The sequence below is a fragment of the Cajanus cajan genome, chromosome 2, assembly GCF_000230855.2.
Source record: "Cajanus cajan strain Asha chromosome 2, NIPB_CcT2T_4, whole genome shotgun sequence".
NCBI lineage: Eukaryota > Viridiplantae > Streptophyta > Magnoliopsida > Fabales > Fabaceae > Cajanus > Cajanus cajan.
The window spans coordinates 21,807,649-21,823,246 of record NC_138518.1 but is presented as its reverse complement, the minus strand read 5'-3'; positions in this window follow the sequence as shown (position 1 = coordinate 21,823,246).

The window sequence follows — 15,598 nt, the reverse complement described above, 5'->3', positions numbered from 1 at the left end:
TTTATAAAATTTTTCATCTAAACACACTATTACATGGTGTACTGACCGCATTTCGCACCCGGGCTCTCAGCCCGGGTTGACATTATAAGGGTCATCCCGGACACGCGTTGAACAACGTCAGCCCGGAATCCGGACAGATCACGCTCGAGCCCGGAGATCTCGTCCCAGGCCAAAACCGTTCTCCAATTATACCATATTATGTCACAACGTGATCATATCATATTATATGATATCGTATCATATCATATCTTATCTCAGGCCCAAGACAACCCTAACTCACATAAAGGTATGTGCATTACATATATACGAGACTCATACTCATACAAACCCTAACTTTAGCATCGGAGTCTCTTTTGCAGGTACCTCCCCCATCTCGGAGCACCAATACACCCAGCGAAGGAGGCTCATCAATCTTACCCGGCGGATCAGCTCTACAGCAGATTTCCGGTAAGAACATTTGGCGCCCACCGTGGGGCCGATCAGACCAAGCTCTCATCGGCCACCTGCATGGTTTCTACCAGAAGCCATATTAGACGAGCAACAGATAACACAAGCAACTCAACTACCATGGACAGCGATATCGCGACCCTGAGGCGTTTGGTCGAACAAGTCGAGCAGATGCGGCGATAGCACGACGCCGACCTCCAGAATATGCGTGCCCAGCATGAGAATGACCTCGCGGCGATGTGCACCGCTAACGAAGCAGACCTAGCGGCGCTACGCACCGAGAACGAGCGCATCCGTGCCCAGCTCCCTCGGCATCGCCCCGGCCAGCCACCGCACGACAGCGGTGATCATGAGGAGGAGGCGCATTCAGCCCCCCATTCCCAAGCAACCACCAGGGCACCACATTCACAGCCCGCCACGCACCGGTCTCATGCATCAACACACAGATCAGGGCAGGGCACCAGCAAGGCCCCCACTCACGTCTCCGAGGGCCAAGAGCCTTTCCGCCGTCATCCCTTTGTGAATGGCATCATGGAGACTTCGTTACCCCGCGGGTGGAAGCCCCTCCACCTCGACCGCTACGACGGCACTACGGACCCCGATGAGCACGTCGACGCGTACACGACTCAGGTAAACCTTTACACTAACAGTGACGCTATACTCTGCAGGGTCTTCCCGACCTCACTTAAAGGACCCGCGCTCCATTGGTACACCCAACTGCCGGCAGGGTCCATTGACAGTTTCGCCACCTTGGTGCGGCGGTTCACGGCACAGTACGCCACCAGCCGACCTCACCACACAACCTCGGCCGCCTTGGCCAACCTCAGACAGAATGACGACGAGCCCCTACGGGCCTTCATGGAGCGCTTCTCTAACATATCAGTCCGGATCTGAAATCTAAACCCGGAAGTCGCCCTACACGCCATGCTCATGGCACTGAAACCCGGATCGTTCGTCGATAGCCTATGTCGCGACGCCCCTCGCGATATGGACGAACTGCGCACCCGCGCCGCCAGTTACATTCAAATGGAGGAGCACGCGGCCTTCCGCGACCAGGTTCGCGGTAAGGGCCTCGCAAAACCAGAACAGGGCCACAAAGACAAGGTTAAAGTCAACAACGACAGCCAATTCAAGAAGACAGCCAGGACAAACAAAGCCGGGAGGTACGACTTCTACACCCCTCTGAACGCCCCAAGAGTCCACATTTTGGAGGAAGCCAGTAACAGCAACCTGCTAGACCTCCCACCACCCGGCCACACACCAAACAGTGTTGACAAATCCAAACACTGTCGGTATCACAGAAACTATGGCCATACCACAGACGAGTGCCGCACACTCCGGGACCGCATCGAGGAACTCATCCAGGCAGGACACCTCGGCCACTACATTCAGCGACAGCCAGGCTCCCGAGGTGGCTCCGGAGGCCGGGGACGCGGGAGAGGCCGCGGATCAGGAGCTCGGGGGGACCTACCCACAGGACCTCAGCAAAACGCCAATGGCGCAGTACAGGCTGAAATAAGCCAGGAGACCGAACCAGCCCCCTGCGGGGAATAATCAACACAATTGCAGGCGACTTCGCCGGAGGAGGTGCCAGCAGCTCAGCCCAAAAAAGACACCTCCACAGTATCAACTGCGCCCATTCCACTGCCTCGATCCCCTACAAGAGCTCACCACCAATCTCTTTCTCCGATGAGGAATACGCAGGGATCAGCCCCAATCAGGATGACCCCATGGTCATCGGGGTAGAAATCGCAAACTAGGAAGTCCAAAAGACACTCATCGATCAGGGGAGCTCGGCAGACGTCCTGTATTGGCCAATTTTCCTCAAGCTCGACGTCCCCCACTCTCTCATCCGGCCGCACACAGAGCCCCTAGTTGGCTTCGCCGGTGAACGGGTCCACACTCGCGGATACGTGGACCTGCTCACAACCTTTGGCACACCCCCAGACGCCAGAAGAATCATGGTCCGATACCTCCTCGTGGAGGCCAACACCTCCTATAACATCATAATAGGGAGGCCGACTTTAAATCATCTCGGCGCGGTGGTGTCCACCCCGCACCTCACCATGAAGTTCCCAGGAAAGGACGGAAAAATTATCTCCATCAGAGCAAACCAGAAGACAGCTCGGCAATGCTACGCCGAAAGCCTGAGGATCTCCGCGTCCGGCAAGGAGGGCAAGAAGAGTCCCCCCACTACATGCCCCTAAACTCTAATTTCACATTTGTAAAAGCGAAACCGCGCACTCTTTTCCCGCCTCCGTCCTAAACGGAGAGGGTTTTTAATGAGGTACGGCAGGATTATCTAATAATATTCTCCTTTTCGCTCACTCATTGCAATTCCTTAAATATTACCGCATCAATTACTGTAAACACGAAAATAGAACCCCCGTAATCCAATCGCGCGCGTAAAACCCGAGGTCGAGCACGAACCCCGGTTTCCTTGATAAAAGGTCGAGTTCGAACTTTAAAAATGCAAACCCGAGGTCGAGCACGAACCCCAGTATCCTTGATAAAAGGTCGAGTTCGAACCTTAAAAATGCAAACCCGAGGTCGAGCACGAACCCCGGTACCCTCGATAAAGGTCGAGTTCGAACCTTAAAAAGGCAAACCCGAGGTCGAGCACGAACCCCGGTTTCCTTGATAAAAGGTCGAGTTTGAACCTTAAAAATGCAAACCCAAGGTCGAGCACGAACCCCGGTATCCTTGATAAAAGGTCGAGTTCGAACCTTAAAAATGCAAACCCAAGGTCGAGCACGAACCCCGGTACCCTCGATAAAGGTCGAGTTCGAACCTTAAAAAGGCAAACCCGAGGTCGAGCACGAACCCCGGTATCCTTGATAAAAGGTCGAATTCGAACCTTAAAAATGCAAACCCGAGGTCGAGAACGAACCCCAGTACCTCGATAAAGGTCGAGTTCGAACCTTAAAAATGAAAACCCGAGGTCGAGCACGAACCCCGGTATCCTTGATAAAAGGTCGAGTTCGAACCTTAAAAATGCAAACCCGAGGTCGAGCACGAACCCCGGTACCCTCGATAAAGGTCGAGTTCGAACCTTAAAAAGGCAAACCCGAGGTCGAGCACGAACCCCAGCACTCTCGTTAAAGGCCGAACACGCACCTTAACCCATTCATTCGCAAAAATCTGAGGTCCAGTTCGAACCTTAATCAAACGTCAAATCCGAGGTCAAGTACGAACCCCGACGCTTTCTTCAAAGGTCGAGTCTGAACCTTAATGGAACCCGCTCACAATTTACGAAGTCAAGTGCAAACCTCGACGCTCTTGTCAAAAGTCAAGGTCGAACCCTAGCAACTCATTCGGAGGTCGAGTCCCGACCACATACCCGAAATCGAGTTCGATCTATGACAAAACATGCATGACCCTAAACTTAAAGGCGGACATGAACCACTTATCCAACCTACTACACTCCGGCTTGAGGTCGGCGCAATACCTCGACGCTAATAAATCAAGGTCATCAAGCCTCTACAGAGACACTCACCCAAACAGAAGTTCGAAGTCACGCCCGAACCTCGTTTAGCATACAAGGTTGAGTATGAGCCTCGATGCTCCCCCCTAAAGGTCGAGTCCGAACCTAGCCAAGTCGCCTAATTCAAAATCTGAGGTCGAATTCGAATCTCAACACACACACGAATTCTCCCTTAAAGGTCGATACCTGATAGACTATGGCCCAGGCCAAGGAATCCAAGAGGTGATACCTTAAAAGAACCAAGAGGAATGGGATGATCTTAAAGACCTTTTTCATATATTTTGTACATAGTCTCTTGTATAGGTTATTTTTGCCTTTGTATTTGTGAGGCACTTTATTTGCTTTTTCCTAGTGTTTGTATATTGATTTTGAGGTAGGTTACTTGGAGAGTTTAACTCCATTTAACCTCCCTAGTTCATACTTTCATTTTGTATTTTTTTTTTCAGTAGGGAAATGATAGCAAATCTAGGAGAAGTGATGGATAATCTTCTCCACGGATTTGCTTAGGCCGGATCTTCTTCAATGGAGACTTGATTCTTCAACTTAGAACACTTGCAAGCTAAAGACTCACGGATGATTCAACCTAAACTAGGAAGGAAGCATCCAAGCTCAAGCTTCAATGGATTTCCCACTTCAAAGAGTAGGAACTAAGGTGAGCTCCTAAGGCTAGAGAGAAATTCACTCGGTGACTTTTGAAAGGAAACTCGGCTCAAAGGCTCACAAATTTCATATATGTTCAAAAGTGTCTACAAAAGATGAGAGGAGGGAAACATATAGCATCCGAAATTGAGGAGCACACTTGGCGCCACATGATTGGTCACATGTTGGCGCCAAGATTTGAATTCAAATTCAAATTTGAATTCAAACCTTGTGTCACATGCTCATGACCGGTCATGTAGTGCTAAATGATAGATTAGGTTGAATTTAGAGTGAATTTAGGGTTGCATTTCGGTGTCACACTTGTGCAACCAAGGTGGTGCCAAAAGTGTGACCTAAATGCAACTTAAATTCATCCTAAATTTGACCTAATTTGTCCTAATTCAAATGAACTATTAAACCTCCTTAAACCCTAAACTAATGACCAAAATACAATGGTCTAATGAATACAATCAATAGGGAATATTACAAGGAAAATAATGAGCCCAATATTGGGTACCAAAAGCCCAAAGGCCCATGAAGCCCAAAACTAGGCCCAACTAGCCTAAACCCTAATCTATGGTCAAAATACAAGACCAACATGAAAATAGATTCCTAAACTAAGAAAGTACAATTAAACATGGTGTATAATCAATTAAGCCCAAGTAAGAAGCACCCTAGGCCCACCAAGCCCATTGGGCCCACTAAGCTCTGAAGCAGTCAAATCTTCAAGTAACCTCCTGGCCATAGCTCTAGTGGTTGGGCCTTTAGCCCATGTTCTTCCATCATTCCCTCCCTCTTGAGAAGGATTCGTCCTCGAATCTGAAGACTCTTCCTCATCATCACTAGCACCTACAAAAGGTTTAAGATCACTGACATTAAAAGTGGTGCTGACTCCATAGTCAGAGGGTAAATCAAGTCTATAGGCGTTATCATTGATACGCTGTAAGACCTGAAAGGGACCATCTCCTCTAGGACTGAGTTTAGACTTCCTTTGATTTGGAAAACGTTCTTTTCTTAAATGAAGCCAAACCCAATCACCTTCCTCGAAGATCATAGATTTCTTGCCTTTACTTCCTTGTTTTGCATATTTCTCATTTTGATTTTGAATATGAATTTTAATCCTTTCATGAAGTTTCTTAACAAAATCAGCCCTTGAAGCCCCTTCCTTATGAATGAAATGTTCAACATTAGGAAGAGGTATCAAGTCCAAAGGAGTTAAAGGATTAAACCCATAAACAGCCTCAAAAGGAGAAATATTGGTAGTTTTATGAACTACCCTATTGTAGGCAAATTCAATATGAGGTAAAAACTCATCCCAAGATTTGTGATTACCCTTTAGGACTGCCCTAAGCATAGTAGACAGAGATCTATTCACTACCTCAGTTTGGCCATCTGTTTGAGGATGACAAGTAGTTGAAAAGAGGAGTTTAGTTCCTAGTCTTGACCATAAGACACGCCAAAAATGGCTTAGAAACTTTGTATCTCTATCTGAAACTATAGTTTTAGGAAGCCCATGAAGTTTAACCACATCTCTAAAGAAGAGTTTTGCAATGTTGCTTGCATCATCTACTTTGTGGCATGGAATAAAATGAGCCATTTTACTAAATCGGTCCACTACCACAAAAATAGAATCCATTCCCCTTTGGGTTCTAGGTAAACCTAGCACAAAATCCATGCTAATATCCACCCAAGGAGAAGAAGCAACAGGCAAAGGTGTGTATGTTCCATGAGGCATTACTTTAGACTTAGCTTGTAAACAAGCTAAACATCTAAAACAATGCCTTTGGACATCTTTTCGCATATGGGGCCAATAAAATTTTTCTTTTAGCAAACTAAGGGTTTTATCAACACCAAAGTGCCCCATAAGCCCACCTTCATGACTCTCTTTAATTAATAGTTTCCTAATGGATCCTTGGGGTATACACAATCTTCCTTCTTTGTATAAATACCCCTCAGCCATATAGAAACCATCAAAAGCTTTTTGTTGACATTTTTTATAATTAACACCAAATTCAAGATCTTCTTCATACAATTCCCTAATATTATCAAATCCAAGAATTTGAGTTCCTAGGGACACAAGCAAGGTATGTCTCCTAGATAAAGCATCAGCTACAACATTGGATTTTCCTTTCTTGAATTTAATAATATATGGAAATTGTTCAAGAAACTCTAACCATTTGGCATGTCTCTTATTTAATTTACCTTGACCTCTTAAATATTTAAGTGACTCATGGTCACTATGGATGACAAACTCTTTGGACACAAGATAGTGCTCCCAAGTTTGTAAAGCTCTAACCAAGGCATACAACTCCTTATCATAGGTAGGGTAATTGAGGGAGGCACCTTTTAGTTTTTCACTAAAATATGCAATGGGGTGTCCTCCTTGCAATAATACAGCTCCTATGCCAACTCCTGATGCATCACATTCTAGCTCAAAAGTCTTTTCAAAATTAGGTAGAGCTAAAATGGGTGCATTAGTAAGTTGATCTTTAAGTAATTGAAATGCTTGGTCATGCTTGGAAGTCCATTCAAATAAAATATCTTTTTTGACAAGCTCATTCAAGGGTGAAGCAATGCTAGAGAAGTTAGGTACAAATCTTCTATAAAAACTTGCTAAACCATGAAAACTCCTAACTTCACTAACATTTTTAGGCTTTGGCCACTCTTGAATGGCTTTAATTTTCTCGGGATCCACTTGAACCCCATTTTTGCTTACAATGAACCCTAGGAAAACCACATGATCCACACAAAAAGTACATTTTTCAAGATTTGCAAATAATTGGTTTTCCCTAAGGATCATCATAACTTCTCTAAGATGTCCTAAATGATCATCTTGAGACCTACTATAGATTAATATATCATCAAAATAAACAACCACAAATTTGCCTATACATTCTCTCAAGACATGATTCATAAGCCTCATGAATGTACTTGGTGCATTAGTTAAACCAAAAGGCATAACTAACCACTCATATAATCCAAATTTGGTTTTAAAAGCAGTTTTCCACTCATCACCCTTTTTAATTCTTATTTGGTGATAACCACTTTTAAGATCAATTTTAGAAAATATGGAAGCACCATGTAACTCATCAAGCATATCATCAAGTCTAGGGATTGGGTGCCTGTACTTGATTGTGATATTGTTAATGGCCCTACAATCACAACACATTCTCCATTTTCCATCTTTCTTGGGCACTAACAATACAGGCACAGCACAGGGACTCAAACTCTTTTGTACCCAACCCTTATTCAATAATTCATGGACTTGATTCTCGATCTCCTTAGTTTCTTGAGGATTTGTCCTATAGGCTGGTCTATTGGGTAGACTAACCCCAGGCACAAAATCAATTCGATGTTCTATACCCCTAAAAGGAGGAAGGCCTTGTGGACCTTCACTAGGGAATATATCATCAAATTCTTTTAATAAATGAGAAACTTGAGGAGATAAAGAACTAAGTTCAATACTTAAATTATGACACTGAAGCATACCTTTACAAAGAAGAATGTAAGAAGGTTTTTCAACAATCAAAGTTTCTTTTAGAGGTTCTTGTTGAATTCCTTCTTTTGGAAAAGATTTCTCTTCATCCTTCTTTGAAAACTTATGCTTCTTTTCCTTCTTTTCTTTTTTTTTTTTTTTATTCAAGTTTTTTTTTTCTTCTTCTCTTTTCTTTTTCATTTGTACTTGATCCTCTATCACTTGTGAAGGAGACAAAGGATGAAGTACAAATTTCTTTTCTTTATGAGTGAAAGTAATTTCATTGGTAAGGCCATTGTGCATGGTTTTTTTGTCAAATTGCCATGGCCTTCCCAACAAAATATGACAAGCTTCCATTGGAACTATGTCACAAACCACTTGGTCTTCATAGTTACCAATAGAGAACTTGACTTTCACTTGTTGATTAACATTAATATCCCCATCTTCATTAATCCAATGAAGTTGATATGGTTTTGGATGAGGAATAATAGTAAGACCAAGCTTCTCCACCAACCTTGTGCTACAACAGTTGCAACAAGACCCACTATCCACAATGAGAGAACAAGCATTGTCTAAAACTTTACACCTTGTGTGAAATATGTTCTCTCTTTGTGAAAGATGAGACTCATGAGGTTGGCTTCCTAGAAGCCTTCTAACCATGAGAAGTTGACCATCATAAGGATATGCACTTTCAATGTGATGATCTTCTTCACTAGTTTCACTATCACTTGAAGTGGTAGTACTAGTTTCATCAACACTACTATAAACGTCTTCCCCTTTCAAAATCATCATCTTTTTAGTGGGGCATTGAGAAGCTATATGGCCTCTCCCAAGACATTTAAAGCATTTGATGTCACTAGTCTTACTACTAGAAGTGACACTATTTTTGTTTTTCTCTTTTTCATTTTCTTTATCTTTTTCAAGACCTTTACCAAATTTCTTAGAGGAATCAAATTGACCCTCCCTCTTGTAGTCTTTTTCAACATAAGAACTAGATTGAGTTTTTCCTTTAAAAGAAGATTTTCTCAAATTTTGTTGTTCCACCCTTATACAAAGTTGGACCAGATCATCAAGGTCCCTATAAGGGAGTAACTCAACTCTATCTCTTATGTCAAAATTAAGACCACTTAGAAATCTAGCAATGGTCAATCTTTCTTCTTCCCTTATCCCAGCCCTCATGAGATATAACTCCATCTTTTGCCTATACTCCTCAACACTCATACCCTTTTGTTGGAGCCTTTGGAGCTTATCCATAAGCTCCCTACTATAATAAGAAGGTATGTGCCTTCTTCTCATAGCACTCCTCAACTCATTCCAATAAGTGATGGGAGGATCATTGTGAAGTCTTCTCTCTCTTTCCAAGGATGTCCACCAATACATGGCTTGTCCTTGAAAAGCTAGGGTGGCCAAAGGAACTTTTCTTTCCTCACCTACTTGATGACAAGTGAAGATTTGCTCCACTTTCATCTCCCAATCCAAGTAGGTGTCCACATTATCTTTTCCATGAAAGTAAGGGAGATCAACCCTTGATTCCCTCACTTTGTGTTCTTTAATGACTCTCCTAGGTGTTGGTTGATAATAAGCATCCATTTGGATACTACCATCATTATTTTGACTTTGAGAATCATTGGAGCTCTTGGTTGAGCTCCTAGAAGAACCTTTTGGACTTTTATTTTTATTTAATCTTTTTAAAAGTTTTTCTTCCCTTTGCTTAATCTTTTGGATTTCTTGTTCCAAAGCCATGATTTGTACTTCTTTTTCAAGTTTCTCTTTTTGTTTTTGAAGCATCTCATCATTTTTCCAAAGTTTTAGTGCTTCAACCTCCTTGACAATTCTTTCAAAACTTTTAGGAGTATCAAAGTCACTACTACCTTGAGAATGATGACTCATGGTTAAGCAAAAAGAATTTGTATGCTATGCAAAAAGTTATAAAATGTTTTTGGTATTTTCTAGGAATGAAAATAGCACTTGGAAGTCTAAGTGTACAAGTTGCACTATCAAGGGAGGTGAGCTACAAAGAGCCACTTAATAACCAAGCCTTTTCAAGTGGAAATCACTAAACTCCTTTGTGGTACTTCCAATTCCCCAAAACTTTTCACAAAAATTTTGAATGCTTTTTCACAATTTGTTTGTTTTTGACACTTAACTAAGCGTGAGCAAATAAAACTACACAATTCTAGACGTTTATAGGAAACAAAGTAAAGCAATTAAGTACAAGAAAAACTTAAAGAGAAGCAAGTTAAGCAACTAGTCGGATATCCTAAGTGGAAGCTTGAAACATATGAAATTTCCAAGCCACTTCCACTAGTACTACACGTGAGAGTCTATCAAGGATGTAGATATACCTGACCAGCTTCTTAATACTCCCTCCAAGCTTTACAAATTGGTTTAAAAATACAAGAGAATTGACAAAAATTAAACTAGCCTAAAAAGCAATAAAGTGGCGGCTTTGGTGACCAATTAGTGGCGGTTTTGTGTTCAACTTTTCTAACACTTAACCAAGTGTTTAATCCGCCACTAATCCTTCAATATGCTGCTCCTGGACCTGCAAAAGAAACACAACAAAGAGGTTAAGGTGGCTGCCTCACAAGGTGAAGGAATTGGTCACTCAAGTGAAGGAGATTTAGGAGGATTTTGGTCACTAAATTAGGTCAAATTTGGTGATTATAGTGTCCAAAATTTTTCTAATCTTTGTTGAGCAATGCTTGATCCTTGAGCAAGGATTTAAGGTCACTTCCAGCACAGGAAAATATTGAAAGAAAACTAGACAAGCAACAAAGCACAATTTGGAAAGCTTATACCAAAATTAAGAGTAATATGTGTATATGACAAGACTCAAAGAAGTTCAACAAGTAAAACTGAAAATTAAGACTCCAAATAAAAGCTAGCACTCAGAGAGAAGAGTTCCTAGATAGGTACTAGAATAGATGAACAAAACAAAAAAAATTTGAAAGCAATTGGACAAGTATAGCAAAATTAGTAGCCAAAACAATAACAAGGAACCAAATGAATTTTCACCAATGTACACCTCTCGGCTTTTGTATTTTAAATTGTATTATATATATATATTTTTTTTTTAATTCTTTCTTTTTCCAGTATCAAATTAAGATTCCAGAGAGTGTTTTTGCCTTTTATTTCAAATTTTTCTAAGGTTCCAAGCTATAGAAACCGAGAATACAAATCAGCCAAAAATTAGGTCAAATTTCAAGTGAGAATGATAAACTAGTGCACTAGTTTTAGGTTTTGGTTTGGATTCTTTTTGAACTATTTTTCTTTTGAACTTTAGGTCTTTTCTTTTGTTTTAGGCTCTGTTTTATCTCTGTTTTTCAGCCTCTAATTTTTTTTTTTTTTATTAAATTTGAATCCACAAGAAAGTGCACTAGAAATAGGATTACACTTGAAAATTTTTTTTTTTTTTAGAAGATTTTTAATGGAAGGTGATTTGAAAACTTAAGAACACAAAGGAAACCTAACTCTAAGGAAACTTACTAGAACTAATAGCAAGTTATGAACACAAAAAGGCAAAAGAAAAAGCACATATAGGAGGCAAGAACAATAGGTAAACCGAAAGCAATATATGGACACAAAACTCAAAATAAAACTAGGTTAAACATGCTATTCAAGGAATTTGCAACAAGTAAGGACTAAACACAAACTTCTAAGACAAAACAAAGATTTAAAAACAAAATCTAAATGCAATGCATGAGGTCCAATCACGGACACATACAAGGAATGGAGAGACTCAAAATAAACTCAAAATTAGCACAAAGCAAATAGTTCCTAACAAGTTGATTATGGAAGAAAAATCAAGACAATCAACAATGGATCTATGAACTCAATAGCATCAAAATATAGATCCGAATTGAAACTCAATTAAGACAAACATAAGAACACAAAGAACACAAAAATATTCGGACCAAAAACAAGATGAAGAACTTATCTCCTTGAAGACCTTGCTCTTGATACCAAAAATGATAGCAAATCTAGGAGAAGTGATGGATAATCTTCTCCACGGATTTGCTTAGGCCGGATCTTCTTCAATGGAGACTTGATTCTTCAACTTAGAACACTTGCAAGCTAAAGACTCACGGATGATTCAACCTAAACTAGGAAGGAAGCATCCAAGCTCAAGCTTCAATGGATTTCCCACTTCAAAGAGTAGGAACTAAGGTGAACTCCTAAGGCTAGAGAGAAATTCACTCGGTGACTTTTGAAAGGAAACTCGGCTCAAAGGCTCACAAATTTCATATATGTTCAAAAGTGTCTACAAAAGATGAGAGGAGGGAAACATATAGCATCCGAAATTGAGGAGCACACTTGGCGCCACATGATTGGTCACATGTTGGCGCCAAGATTCGAATTCAAATTCAAATTTGAATTCAAACCTTGTGTCACATGCTCATGACCGGTCATGTAGTGCTAAATGATAGATTAGGTTGAATTTAGAGTGAATTTAGGGTTGCATTTCGGTGTCACACTTGTGCAACCAAGGTGGTGCCAAAAGTGTGACCTAAATGCAACTTAAATTCATCCTAAATTTGACCTAATTTGTCCTAATTCAAATGAACTATTAAACCTCCTTAAACCCTAAACTAATGACCAAAATACAATGGTCTAATGAATACAATCAATAGGGAATATTACAAGGAAAATAATGAGCCCAATATTGGGTACCAAAAGCCCAAAGGCCCATGAAGCCCAAAACTAGGCCCAACTAGCCTAAACCCTAATCTATGGTCAAAATACAAGACCAACATGAAAATAGATTCCTAAACTAAGAAAGTACAATTAAACATGGTGTATAATCAATTAAGCCCAAGTAAGAAGCACCCTAGGCCCACCAAGCCCATTGGGCCCACTAAGCTCTGAAGCAGTCAAATCTTCAAGTAACCTCCTGGCCATAGCTCTAGTGGTTGGGCCTTTAGCCCATGTTCTTCCATCAGGAAAAGGGGGTGCATTTAGCAAAGCTAGGGAGTGTGCTTAGAAATTGGGCCTGAGTTGGGCCTAGGCTAAATTTTGCATATTGGACTCATTTTGCTCCTAATTTTTCATAGATTTGATTTAGCTAGGTTTCATCATCATATGATGAACCTAACTAAACCAAATTGAAGATTTTCAAATTAATCTTGGAGCCATTTTGAGACCAAGGCCGCCTAGCCCAAATTACTTCCTCTTGGCCGAAATTTCTAAGACTTCTCCTCTTGGTTTTGAAGCTTGCCTTGCAAGCTACTAAACTAAGGGGGGTTAAGCCAACCTTACCATGGTTCTTAAGTGAACCATGGTCAAGATTAGCTTCTCCTAGAAGCTAGCTAAAACCGTGGGAGTGAAGTTCACCTTACCATGGTTCCTAGTGAACCATGGTTAAGGTTAGCTTCTCCTACAAGCTACCTTATCCTATATATTTGTTTTCTATACTCTTGTCATCACTTTTGAACATTTGAGAAATAAAATTCTGATTTCTCTCTCAAGAGTCCCTTACCAAAACCGAAGAGAATTCTCTCTCAAGGTTTCTCACCAAAGTTTCTTCAAACTTTGCATTGGTTCCTCAAGCTTCTACAACAAGCTAGGAGTAACCGAACTTCCTTCCAAGGCTTCTCCTCCATTGAAGGCTTCTTCATGGAGATTTCAAGCTTCTTCCAAAGGTCTACCTCAAGAGTTCACGGTCCTAAGCATGGAGCAAAGTGAAGGAACATCAATCTCCTCACCTAGTTCCATCATTTTTGGTATCTAGAGCCTAGTGCTCTTGAGGTTTTTGTCTCTAATTTTTTCTAATAGAATCCGTGTTGTATCTTCCTCCTATTACATGTCTTGTTGTGTTTTCTGTATGGATCTAGGTTTTCTAAAATTTTTGATGGATCCTTATGTCACATATGAAATGATTGATTCATGATTTTTGCTTGTTCCTAATTCCTTGAATCAATTCGGTTTGTGCTTTAGGTTCATGTGCTTGTGCTTTTATTTTTGCTTGAGTCTCTCTATTCCTATAAGCATGAGTCCGTGATTGGACATTGACAATACTTAGTGTATGTTTTTGTTTTTGAATCATATGTTTTGTCTAGAGTCATGTGCAGTCCTTTGAATGTCATTGAATCCTAGACTAGCTTGTTTTAACCTAATTTTTGTTTTGTGTTCTTGAGTCCGAAATTTTTGTGTATTTTCTTATTAAATCAGAACCTTCCTATATGTGCTTTTGCTTTACATGTTTGAGTTCTTAATTTTCTATTAGTTCTAGCAAATTTCCTAGAGTTAGGTTTCTATTATGTCATATTAAAAGTTTTTGTCAAATTAAATTGTTAAACACTTTCCTATTAGGTTTTCCTTGAGTCTTGTGTTGTGGCTGAAACTTTGTGCAATTTTTTTAGCCTTAAAACAGAACCAAAACAGAGGTGTGAGTGTCTTAAATGCATGAGAAAAACAAAGGAAAAAGTGCTTAAAAATTTGACCTAAAATACTACAAAATTGTGAAGCACTAGAAAAGAAACATGCATGTGAACACCTTTGTTTTGTGTAGAAATTTTGCTGCAGTTTTTCTACATTAAATCCGAGACTTATAAGTGTTTAAAAGGCATTGAAACTCCTGAACATAAAAAGAAAATTAAGTGAAAAATATTTTGCAAAAGAAAAAGAAAGAAAATAGCAAAAGAAAAAGCCAAAAGGAGTGAAAATTTGTGATGTATAGCTCTCGGTTTTGGTGTTGTTTTTGCATATAAATCTTTGTGACCAGCCACATTATTGAGTCTTATTTTGTTTTCTAATCTTAGCTTTTGATTTGGTAATCCATTCTAGTGCCTTTCATAGGATAATCTTTGTGTGCTAGCTTTCTAAACTTGCTTTAATTTTTGCTTGTCAATTTTGTGGAACTCTTTCTAGTCTTGTATCATTTCTCTTCTACCAATTGGTGTAGCTTTCCTAAATTGTTCTTTTTCAGTTTTTAGCACTAATATTCAGTCTTGAAGGTGGTTGAGTGCTTCTTAAAAGGTGTAGGAGGCCAAGGCAAAGGACATCCACTTGAAGGCTTTGGTGGTTGCTTAGGGAGTTTGTTCTCTCTTGGTGGCTAGGCTCTTAGAAACACCTAGAAGTGACTAACATCAAGGTTGCTTCTAAGAGGAGTGAAACACCTTGTGAGGCTGCAGTTGGTGGCTGAATTGGAGCAAGAAGGAGTGAAACTAATTGTGAAAATTTTTGTGAAAATTTAGAACTAAATTTAGTGACGGAAATTTTGGTTACTAAAACTAGTTTTTCCTTGCAAAAATCCGTCTCTAAATTTGTTCTAAGTTAGTGGCTAATTTGTTTTCTTTGAATTTAAGTGCAGCCACTAAATTCATTTGAGAGTAAATTTACATTTCATCTGGAGTGTGAATTTACATTTCATTTGAAGAAAATTTGAATTTCAATTTTCTTGTAATTTTTGTTTTCTCAAATTTTTGTACAAGGCCTTTATTAAGGAGTGTCTTGGAGTGCCTTTGGTGTATCTCCATCTCTCCTTAAGAATTTTCATAGTAATTTCCGTGTAGTACTTGTGAGAGTGGTCCTTGAAGGTCTTTGGTGCCTTT